Here is a 12167-nt window from a genome sequence, read left to right as displayed (position 1 = left end):
TCTTTCATAAGAAGGAACAACAACAAAGTCAATAATTTGTACGATCGTTTCAGAAAACAATGTTTTTATTGTGATAGACATTAAGCCACGGACAAAAATTTTGACATATAGTTTTTTTTAAACAAAGTCTCCTCATCAGCAAAAGTATTGGGTGGGTTTTTTTTTATATGTAAAAGACACCATAAATAAACCAAAGAATTTTTAAGTAAGGAAGATGTATCTTTTAATTGTTCGAACAATTAAAAGATACATCTGCTTTAAAAATTCAATATTCAATTTGGCTGCGAGTATATATACACTACTCCTGACCCGTTAGGTCAGTATGTTATATTAGCTATGGAATTACTGTATGAGCGTGACACTTGTGACGTAAAGAAAATAGTTTTTTGTGACATAATGGAAACACTTCTTTCGAAAGTATATTAAAATGAAAAAAAATATAGATAGATTTTTATGAGTCATTCTGTTTATAATTGTATATTTAAAAAAAAAATTCAGTCATTGAATTATAAATGGTTTGCCATACTTATAGGTAAATGTGCACTGAACAGATACCATAATATTTAAAGTTAAATTCAAATTTTGATATATCTTTGATATATATTGGGACGCTAAAAATGTACACAGTAAAACAATACGTTTTATTGTCGCGCTGATTATTTATTTGTAACGCAATTCAAAAAAAAACATTTTTGGGGTTATTTATTTTTGTTGGTAGTGTAGAAGAAAATGTATGAAAGTTTTTTAAGAAAGATCTATTAAAAATGGAGAATAAATTAAAAAGGAAGGCGGTGGGTAAATCGCCGTTGTAAAAATGTTCTAATGTCAACGGGTTAAATAGATGTATTTGTAGGAAGATTGCGTTAAAATAACTTAAACGTAATAGGGAAATGAACGATGTAAAAAAACAAGCAGAAAGTATTAACAATTGTTAATTTGGATAATTTATCGCGAAAAAAAATTAGGACGCTGAAAACGTACACACTGAAACAATACGTTTTATTGTCGCGTTAATTATTTAATATAATATATATCCTATGCATGAAACAGGTCGATGATTATACGTATTATTTGTAATCACGTTTTGAGTTTGCTTCCCATATCTTGAAGTTTTTTATTCAATAAATTTAAGATATTTGCTTTTCTAAGGACGTCCGTTTGTTAGAACGAAACCGGTCCAGCGATGTGTGTTTATTTATTTACGCTGTTATGGGTTGATGTTTATGTAAGCATGCGCAACCGGAAGTCGTAAACCGGATGTTGGGTTACAACACCCGTTACAAGGTCATTTGAATATAACTTATTTCGATAATTTTATAAGTTCCAAATCTCAACGACTATTGATCAGAATTAAACAAAAGAAGACTGATTGGAAAGCTAAAGACCTGACTTGTATAGTCAGCTATGTGACACTTGCTTATAAGATCGTACTTTAAAGGGAACATCCACCATCCAGATTCAACTCTGGTACGTTTTTTTTCAGCCATAAAATGTTTCACTCATAGTCATTTGTTTTCCTGGTTTTGCATATAAATTACAAAATGTCAGATATTTCCCCCAAAATCTCAGGCCTTGATTGAAGGGGAAACTAACATTTGCGGCTATTTTTTCAAATGATCTGAAATAACAGCAAGGAGAGACTAAATTCCAAATATTTCTCATACGGTATATCTCCCCTCTTTGGTTTTCATACATAAAGTAAATTTCACAGTGTATAAGGATTATTTGATACTGGAGATATTCATAATCGCAGCCTATTTCTGAAAGAGTAAAGATATAACATACTAGAAATATTTGGAATCAAGTCTCCCCTTGCTGTTATTTCAGATCATTTGAAACCATAGCAGCAGGTTTTAGTTTATCCTCCATAAAAGTCAGAGGTTTTGGGGAAATATCTATCTATCTATCTATCTATCTATATATATATATATATATATATATATATATATATATATATATATATATATATAACTACTTCATTTACTCACATAAAATTAATATACGAAAGTATAGATTTATGCGTAAACTTTAAGTATTTACTTCAAAAGTGTTCAATACGTAGGTAGAGCCTTCATGAAAAATTTGCTATCCTGTATTTAGAGAACCCCAACATCTATTAAACTGTAGAAGATAAATAGCAAATAACTGTGTTCACAAAATAAAATTTACCGTAGGTTAGCGATACAAAATAGTTTTAAAATTAACAAAAACAATAGAAAATAAACAAATAAATAAAATTAAATAAACATGAGTATACACAAACGATCACACATATATGTATGTATATATATATATATGTATATATATATGTGCATATATGTATGTACATATATATATATATATATTTATATATAAACTAACAAAAAAATTAAAAAAAAAAACACTAACCTAGTTTTAAAACAGATCCTTTGTCCGATAAAATGCATGTACATTGGCTGATAGTAAGGGGCGCGCTGGATACTAGAAAGCTGGTTGGCTAACTAAATCCTCAATAGAAGAGGACCATATAAAAACGATAAACAAACACAGAATTCGCGCATAAGCCTGAGGAATCCTAGAGTGGATGAAACGCCGAATATTCAGTGTAGCTTAATCGCCATATATATATATATATATATATATATATATATATATATATATATATATATATATATATATATGTCAGGGGTGAAAGTTCGTGGATTTTATTTTGATAAGACATATATATAATATATATATATATATATATATATATATATATATATATATATATATAAAGGTATAAAAAAGTGCAGCTTTTAATGCGCAAAGTAGAGCATGTCACCTCGTTTCAAAAATGAAGGAAGTGGTAAATTACAAGTCAACCGAATCTGATAAAAGCCTCATCATTGACTTTTGAAAACAGTGGGCGGAAATAACAAAGAATCTAATTTGCTAACCTGCAAACTTAATACCACGTGTATATATATATATATATATATATATATATATATATATATATATATATAGAGAGAGAGAGAGAGAGAGAGAGAGAGAGAGATAGATAGATAGATAGATAGATAGAACACGATGTTACTTCAACTCTATGTATTAGCCTGACACGAGGATGAAAACGAAAAGTTCTCTTTAGCGCAACTGCCATATGTATTTTCATAACGATTCCCTAACTCTACTCACTTATTGTGCACTGTTGAAGTAAATGCATATTTATAATCAAACAAGTTCAAATGTATTGACATATGAAGCTAAAATCAATTTTCAAATGTGCGCAATGCAAGATAGAGCTTCAGATGGATACATTATATAAACAATCAAAACGACCTACGTAAATACATTTACGTTCCAGTACTGCTTCTACCTCGTCGAGGCCTACAGATCGTAAAAATCGGTATTGAAAGGTAATTACAATTGTGGTTTATATATATATATATATTTCACCCAGAGGAAGTCTCGAAATAAAGACGAAACGTTGGTGAACACATAATACGGTTTGTTCCTTTTTTATTTTCTATATATATATATATATATATATATATATATATATATATAAGTGTGTGTATATATATATACACACACACTTATATATATATATAATATATATATATATATATATATATATATATATATATATATATATGCGAAGCTCACGGTTTGTTTACAAACAGTCGGTTTGAGCACTGTACACGTAGTGGACGGATGTTTGTTTAAACAAACATTCGGATGAGTTATTTGCGGGCGTCGCTTCCGTGGTCGAGAGGTAGACAGTTCTAGGTTTGATTCTTGGCTTGGGAGAGGTGCTAGTCTAGCGGCACTGATGAGTTGTGATAAAATGAAACAGGACTGTATGTCGATGACTACAAATATATATATATATATATATATATATATATATATATATATATATATATATATATATTGTTGTCTTTTTTTGTAATTTCTCCATTTTTGTATGGTCGTTCTTATATTTTGGTCGAATTCGTGTAAGAAAGTTCCATAGTTGTTTTCGTCCACCTGTTTTGTTTTTTTTTATTGTTTTTTTTAATCTAATCGATTCCATTTTAAAAATCATCCAGATTTTGAACGGAACAGTAATCAAAAACGACTGAAGAAAATTCAGTTTAAAGTGCTTAAAACACCCCCAAAAAACGACTATGAAACTGTCTTACAAAGATTCAACCGAGATATTAGAACGACCATACGAAAAATTGAAGAAGTTACAAAAAGACGATTAAGCAAAAACAGTAATAAATGAAAACATGCTGTCTAAATACACACAATATATATATATATATATATGTATGTATGTATATGTATATATATATATATATATATATATATATATATATATATATATTCCTAGAAAACGTCCAACAAGAACAAAAACCTCAAATAAGAACAAAAAACTCAAATTTTAAATGGTTTGATATGAAAATAAAAAGCTTAAAAATAAAACAAACAGAAATTTCAATTATAACACAGCTAATAGCTTTACTCAGCGTTGTCTAGAGATAAAATATGCTAATATTAATATGATGTTTCGTTTTTTCAACTGTGTTTTAAATTTGAACTTTAATTTGGAACAAGTCGCTTGATTATTATTTTAATCAATCGACTCCAAAATTTATCTGTTTTTGTTGTTGTTGTTTTTGTTGTTGTTGTTTTTGTTTGTTTGTTTTTTTGTTGTTTTTTGCTTCTAATGATGCAAATGCATCCTTTTTATTTCTTCTCTTTAATTTTTTGTTTTTGTTTTTGGTTGTTTTTTTTTCTTTCCGTTTTATTTCTCTGTTTTCTTTATTTTTACTTTCTCGTTCTTTTTTTTTTTTTGTTCTTTTGTAGTTCATTTTTTCTTTCCTTTTCCTTTTCTTTTATTTCCTTTTTCTTCCGTTTTCTTTTTATTTTCTTTCTCTCTTTTCCCCCTTTTCTTCCCTATTCTTTTTATTTTTCGTCCCTTTTTCCTTACTTCTTATCTTTTTCTTTTTCTTTTCTTTTTATTTCTTTTTCTTTCCTTTTTCTCCCCTTATCTTTTTCTTTTTTCTTTCCTTGTTCTTCCCTGTTTCTCTTTTCTATTTTTTCCTTTTCATTCCTATTTTTCTTTCTTTTTTTTCTTTCCGTTTTTTTTCAATTTTCTTTTTCTTTCTTTTTCTCTTTCTTCCCTTTTCTTTTTATTTTTTTTTTCTTCCCTTTTCTTTTTCTTTCCTTTTCCTTTTTCTTTTTTCATCCCCTTTCTTTTTCTTTTCTTTCCTTTTACTTCCATTTTCTTTCCTTTATTCCTTTTCCTTTTTTTTCTTCTAAATTTTATGTTTAATTAAGGAATAATAATGTCGATCATTCGAACTCTTGTTCTCATCTTGAGTGTTATTCTCATAACATTTCGGCCGATGTAACCTCTGAACTCTTCCAGGTATTTCTCGTCGGATGCAAGAACATTTCTGCGCTCTTGGGAATCTTTCTGTATCACTCGGGAATTTACACGGAATTTCGAACAGAAGTCTTCATTTTTATCTTGATTACGTTTCATCAGCTTCAACCGCGTAGAAGTTTTTCATAATTCGTAATTGTATTGTGAATGTCGCCCGCACTGAACATTTAACTTTCAACTTCCAGAGGAGCATTACTTATAAATGAATTATACAAAGTAGTTTGTCTTCTACACTATGGGACCTTACGAATAAGATACACCTGAAGAAGGTCGAAGATTACACCAACTGGAATGTTGTGCATATAAATCTCAAGATAAAAATACAAATAATACGAATTATGTATCTATTTTCTATATACATTTCTTGTTTCTTTCCAGTCTTTTAAATATTTTTTCTATACTCATCTTTGAAATATCGTATTCTCTCAGTATAAACTGAACTTTTAAAACAAATTTTTAAAAGAAAATTGAAGTTTGTTTCATTCTGGTGCCATGATGAATCTAGTAGCAAAAGGAGTAGATAAAAATGTGAGTAAAAATCACAGCCACTTTTTCTTATAATGTTTATTTGGGAGAGTCAGGTAATCCGGAGAAAATATAATACATATTAAAAGAATTTGCCACCATTAACGGGACTTATAAAACAGAAAAGGACATTTTAAATGAAAAATTTGACTACATATTGTTTCCAGGCAGAACAAATTCACTCGCCGTTCTTTCATTATTTCTACTTACTGTATATAAAATACTTATTTGAGTTCTTTGTAATTATTTCTAACCAAACATTACGACAGCAAAAAAGTCAAGAATTTTATAAATAATTGTTTTTTTTTATTTCAGCATTTAATTTCAACTTAGTATTTCATGTAAGCTTTTTTTTTTATCCGCTGTCGTTTCAAAAACTATCCCGTTCGAACACACAGAAAATATAAACATATTTTTTTCTTGCGACGAACGGAATTAATAAAATAACAAACTTAAACATTGGGCAACATCCAACAATTGTTTCCGTTAAAACAAGTAGAACATAGTTTTCAAAATGTTTGCAAAAAACAAAAAAATAAATAAAAATCTCTAAAATAAAACGATCGACTTTAATTTAAAATGTAAAACTAAATTTCATTTTGCTGAAAAAAAATTAAATGAATTTCAAAGTCAATTGTGTTTCAAGTGTTTTTATTTAACCTATTTGATCTATGTAATTATTATTATTGCAATTAAATATCCGTTTGTTAAATATACGAGGTACCTTCAATAAATTTCCAGACTTTTTTCATATGGGAACTTTTATTGATAGTACACACATGAAACTCTAGTTCCCTTCAAAGTAATCTTCTCCGGCTGCAGTGCACTTGTTGTACCGCTCCAACATTTCTAGAAGGCTTCATTAAAGTCTTCTGTTGCGAGCGTGTCAATGACCCTTGTCACAGCCTCTTTCATCTCCTCAATTATCTCATAAAATACAAAGTATTTTATGAGATAATTGAGATAATTAAACCTCTAAGGGTTTCTTTTGAGCCTAGGGAATAATCAAAAGTCACGTGGGCTGGACTGCGGGATCTGAATTGATCAGTTCAACGATCTCCGTTGTCAAGACAATGTTTTTCTTTGTGATCTTCTCTGAGTAACCTTGGGACAAATTTCGCGCAAATCCTCAGTTCCTCGCGAATTATAGTGTGTACAGTTCCCACACTGACATCAAACTGTGCACTTATTATCTCTATAGATACACGACGATCTTTATCAATGAAATTCTTTATTTGGCCAATCAACTCTGTTTTTCTGACTTCCTTACTCCTCCCACACCTCTCATCATATCTCAGACCCCCTACCTTCCTTGAATCTCTTCTGCCACTCAAAAACTGATGCTCGATTCATGCAAGATAGTCCAAAACCAGTCTGAAGCATTCCATACGTTTCTGTAACATTTTTTGCAAATTTAAAACAAAGTTTTATTACATATTGTTTTTCTAAAATGTCCTCACGTCCAGATTGCGTTTTTAAAATTCGCCAGCTGAGACAATCAGGCTTTAGTAGGGTGTATTCCAATTGCTGTTGTTGCTGTTCATTTGAACCAAAAATCATAAAAAATGGTAAGTAAAAGATTTATAGAAATAACATACTAAATTTTCAAGAGCCTACGACAATTTTAAATGCCTGTTCAAAAAAAAAGTCTGGAAACTTATTGAATGCACCTCGTATATTGATAAAATACGCATCGATTAAACGTCGTTTGACAAAATATGTCTCGATTAAATGTCTACTAAAAAAATAATGTTGGTTGGACATGTTAAAAATAGGTAAAATATTGTTTAGATGCAATACATGTGCTTTAAATTGTTTGTTGGGCAAATTTCCGTCGCTAAAATATCCGTCGCTTAATTGTCCGTAGCTTCATTGTCCGTTGTTTTTTTTTTTTTTTTTTGTTTTTTTTTAATCAAATCTGTGTCTTCATTCTCTCCTGGTCAAATGTTTGTCGCTTAAATGTCGTAGGTAAAACGTTTGTTAGTCAAATGCTCGTCTTTGTAGTGTCTATTGTCTAAATGTCCGTCGCCTAAATGTCCGTCAGTTAATTTGTTTTTTTCTTTTCTTTTCTTATCAAAGGTCTGTCTTTTTTTTTTTTTTTTTTTGTCGTCGCTCGAATGACAGAACAACGTCACTCACCGTTGTACATAAATATACTCATCTGAGCTCTTTAAATTTATTCCTAACCAAATAAACAGCTTAAGAGAAAAGAATTATATACATAACTAGCAGGGAGACCCGACGTAGCTCGGGATTGGATGAGGATAAACGAATGTGCTATACCATACTTTTATTAACATCGAAGTCGTTGAAATCGCCTATTTTTCAATCAAATCGATTGGTTACCTGCTCTAGTTGGGGATATACTGCGGTGCACCAGAAGGAAACTTCATATGCTTTCCAGCAGTTAGTCCGCAATACATTATAGTCTACATTGCACTGTAGAGAACCTACTATTGAATGTATAAAATTATTTTTATATATAATGGCTTGAATAAAGTTTAAAATGCAAACAAGTCAAGTATCATACTTCAATCGTGCTCTAAATAGTACATTGATTCCGAACGCTTCCCTGTCATATCAAAGGCTCTACTGTTGATTTTGTATTCTTGGCCTTACTGCTTGTGCGGCGATAATGGTCTCAATTTAAGTGTAAAGTCCCAAAGTCAAGTATTATGATGCAATTTTGCTTTAAACAAAAAATTCATTTCGAACGCTCCTCTATCATATCAAAAAACCTACTGTTGGGTTTATATGACCGGCCTTTCACCTTGTGTGGTAAATAAAACCTCTCAAATTCACTAGTGATGTTAGGTTGTATAAAAATGTTAACTTTGATCAAAATCGCGTGTTCCTTCTTTCATCAGATTTTTTTTTATTATCGATACTTATCGAAGACATTCCGATGCAAAAACTTACTAAGGACTCTGTCAGGCAAATAAAGTACTTTTGTCTGAAATTTTATAAAAAAAAAATTGGCCCAGCTGTTTTGGAGCCCATAGAGAACGAATTCGCACACATAAACAAAGTTCCTTTCATATAATAGTAGATAGATTGATGGATTATGTTTTTTTTTTATTTCAGAATTTAATTTCAGCTTAATGCTTCATGTCAGTTTTTAAACGTTCGTAGATAAAAAAATTTTTTAAAAAAAGGTATCCACGGACGTTTAAAAACTTATTCCGTTGAAACACACGTGAAATAAAATTTTAAAAAATTTAAAAATCTGCAAAGATGAAATTAATAAAATGACAAACTTAAACTTCAGACAACATCCAACAATTGTTTTCTTTAAAACAAGTAGAACATAGTTTTCAAAATGTTTGTACACGTTAATAATTAAACTATCTGATAACACTACCGGAAAACTCATCATTAAAACTCCTCGGCTTAACATTCACAATCAACATGAATTGGAACAAATACACTAAGGATATTGACAAGACAAAGAAGTTGAGCTATTTCTACCGTGCTAGACTATTACTCACACGTGAAAATATCGTGCGCCTCTAGAAGACAAAATAAAATATTTGTGGCTGTTTTACAAGAATTTTAATGGAATATGCTCCGAAGAACTGCAAGACCTTGCACCACCCTCAATGTAAATACCTCAACTAACCCGACAAGCAGCAAAATCGCACCCTTAAATCATAGAGATCCTTAGATGCCGGAAAGTCTTCTACATAAATGGTTTCTTCCCTCGAACTGCTAGACTTTGGAATTCACTCTAGGGTATCTGCTTCCCATACTGTACTGACATGCAGGTGTTCAAGTGCAATGTTAACAGATATCTTGCTGCTCAACTCCCTACGTAACATTCCTGTAAATTTGGTACTAAATAGAAACCTCTAAAATAAAAAGGTCCATTTTAATTTAAAATTCTATATTACATTTCTTTTTTTTTTTTTTTCAGAAAAAAAAAATTAGATGTGTTTTAAAGTTATTCGTTTTCTAAGTGTTTTTTATTTAACTTATGAGATCTATGAAATCATTATTATTGTAATTAAATGTCCGCCAGTTAAATGCATGTTGGTAAAATGCACATCTGTCGATTGACTAAAGGTCAATCGGTTAAATGTCTACTAGTCAAATTTCTCCCGTTGGTCAAATGTTTGTTGGCCAAATGTATGTTAGATGAAACTCATATTTGAATTGTAAGTTGGGCAAATGGCCATCATTATATTGCCTCTTTGACAAATATCCGTCACGAAAATCTCCGTCGGTAAAATGTTTTTTTGCTAAAACATCAGTGTTTTTTTATTGTCTATTGGCCAATCAACTCGCTTAAATGTCTCTCGGTAAAGAAATGTTTGTTTATCAAATGTTCGGCTATTAAATGTCAGTTTGACAAATGTCCGTTGATTGAATGTCCGTTCCTTTAATTGTCCATTGGTAAAATGTTTATTGATCGATTAGTTTTGCGGTTGATCACGTCGCTTATTTGTTCATCGATAAAAAACAAGGCCGATAGCCATTAGTCGTGTACTCTCGTGTAATGAATGAATGCGTGAATGTAGGATTGACATGAAATTCTTAAAGATAAACTAAAATGACCGAAACATGGGCTGAAATGACTTAAATAAATAAAAAGTAAATGACTTAGAATGACTTTAATGAACTTAAGGATGAATTGAATGACCTTAAGAATGACTTGAATGCTTAAAAAATAACTGAAATCCTTAAAAAAAAAACAACTTGAATGATCTGAAGAATGACTTGAATGGCTTTGAGACTGACTGGTTGTAAAGTAGGTGATCATTTTACATTAAATTAATACAAAAAAGTGATCCCCCACTTTATATCACAATAAGTACAGCATGTAGTAAGAACAGATACTATACTTTGATCTTGGCCAAAAGGCCAAGAAAAGGGTATTTATTTGCTCCCCCACCGAGCAAATTAGACACATGGCCGATTTTTAATTTGAGGAGTGAAGGGGAAATAAGGACCAACTCCCGGGGAGCTGGATAGTGACAATTGGTATGAAGGGTTACCCCTACATTGACCAAGGTCTTATATGTGGGGTTGGCCCCACATATGGTCTTTGCTTGCAGTATCTGCCAGAACAGATACTAGACTTTGATCTTAACCAAAAGGCCAAGAAAAACTTAAAAAGCTAAGAACAGCATCTATTAACAACAGACCTTTGATCTTAACCAAAAAGGCCAAGCACAAAAGTGTTACGGACAGACCGACAGACCGACCGACCAACGGAGTGACTTATAGAGTCGCTTGCACGCGACTACAAAAAAAGATGGTTGATCAATTGTCCGTCCTTTTATTGTCTGCTGGGCAAATTTCGGTCGCTTAAATGTCGGTCGGTAAGAAGGTTATTGATCAAATATCCTCCCTTCTATTGGTATAAATAAGCACACCGGCACTATCTGGCGTTTCACGTAAACTGCCCGAACGATAGTACGGTCATTATAACACATAAGTACAATTTTTTTTTTTAATATATTAATTGTCTGATGTCGAAACGTATTTTGACCAATACCCATCAGTTGAATGTCTGTTTGACAACTGTCCCTTTCATCAATGTTTCATATATCGACCCAACACTACTCTCTGTGGCTACTGCAAATTGTGACAGAGACGCTGACGCGCATGTACCAGCAGCAACCGCATAATACGCATGTAAATAATCTAGCCAGTGCGCGAGTTGACGTCACAGCGGAGTAATAGAAGGAAAAGAAAAGGCGGAGAGAAAAAGGCACCACGTGGTGAGATAACAGGCGAAGCTACGTAGGCGGCGAGAACTTGGGGAGGGAGAAGCACCTGTCCGACACAGGGGAATTTTGTTACCTATATGGCAAAATGGGAGACTTTTAAAGCAAGATGCAATGCGTTATTTTGGAAAGTACCATGAGTAAATGCCTTTTATTTCAACTGTGTCGAATTTCTTCTCTTACACGTTCCTTTGTGACTGCGCGTGCATGCCTGTTAACATTTGAGGACAGCGTTACAAAACGTCTGGGCCATGTTATTGAAACATAAAATAATTTTTTTACTTGAACTGAATTATCATGTGATATTGTGAAACACGGAGACGGGGCGGAATATCTTTAGCTGTTGAACAATGTCCGGAAGTGTTTGGGCGTGCCCTCACATCACACCCGACCACCGCCGACCACACTAGCATCCATTCTAAGTGCGCCCTCACTCATTACCGGAAGAAGAAAAAAGTAGGCATAATTAACTACGTAAGAAAGATAATTACTTCTTATTTGCATTGAACCAGTGG

At 31.7% G+C, this 12167-nt stretch overlaps 1 pseudogene; it reads right to left on the bottom strand.

The window, feature by feature from the left end:
- Nucleotides 1-10669: 10669 nt before the first annotated feature.
- Nucleotides 10670-10796, bottom strand: LOC145255928 (U2 spliceosomal RNA; annotated as a pseudogene).
- Nucleotides 10797-12167: the final 1371 nt, after the last annotated feature.

This window comes from Euprymna scolopes, chromosome 31 (genome assembly GCF_053919585.1).
Source record: "Euprymna scolopes isolate OS-2025 chromosome 31, ASM5391958v1, whole genome shotgun sequence".
Taxonomy (NCBI): domain Eukaryota; kingdom Metazoa; phylum Mollusca; class Cephalopoda; order Sepiida; family Sepiolidae; genus Euprymna; species Euprymna scolopes.
The sequence above is the reverse complement of the archived record's forward strand: the minus strand, read 5'-3'. Positions and strand labels throughout refer to the sequence as shown.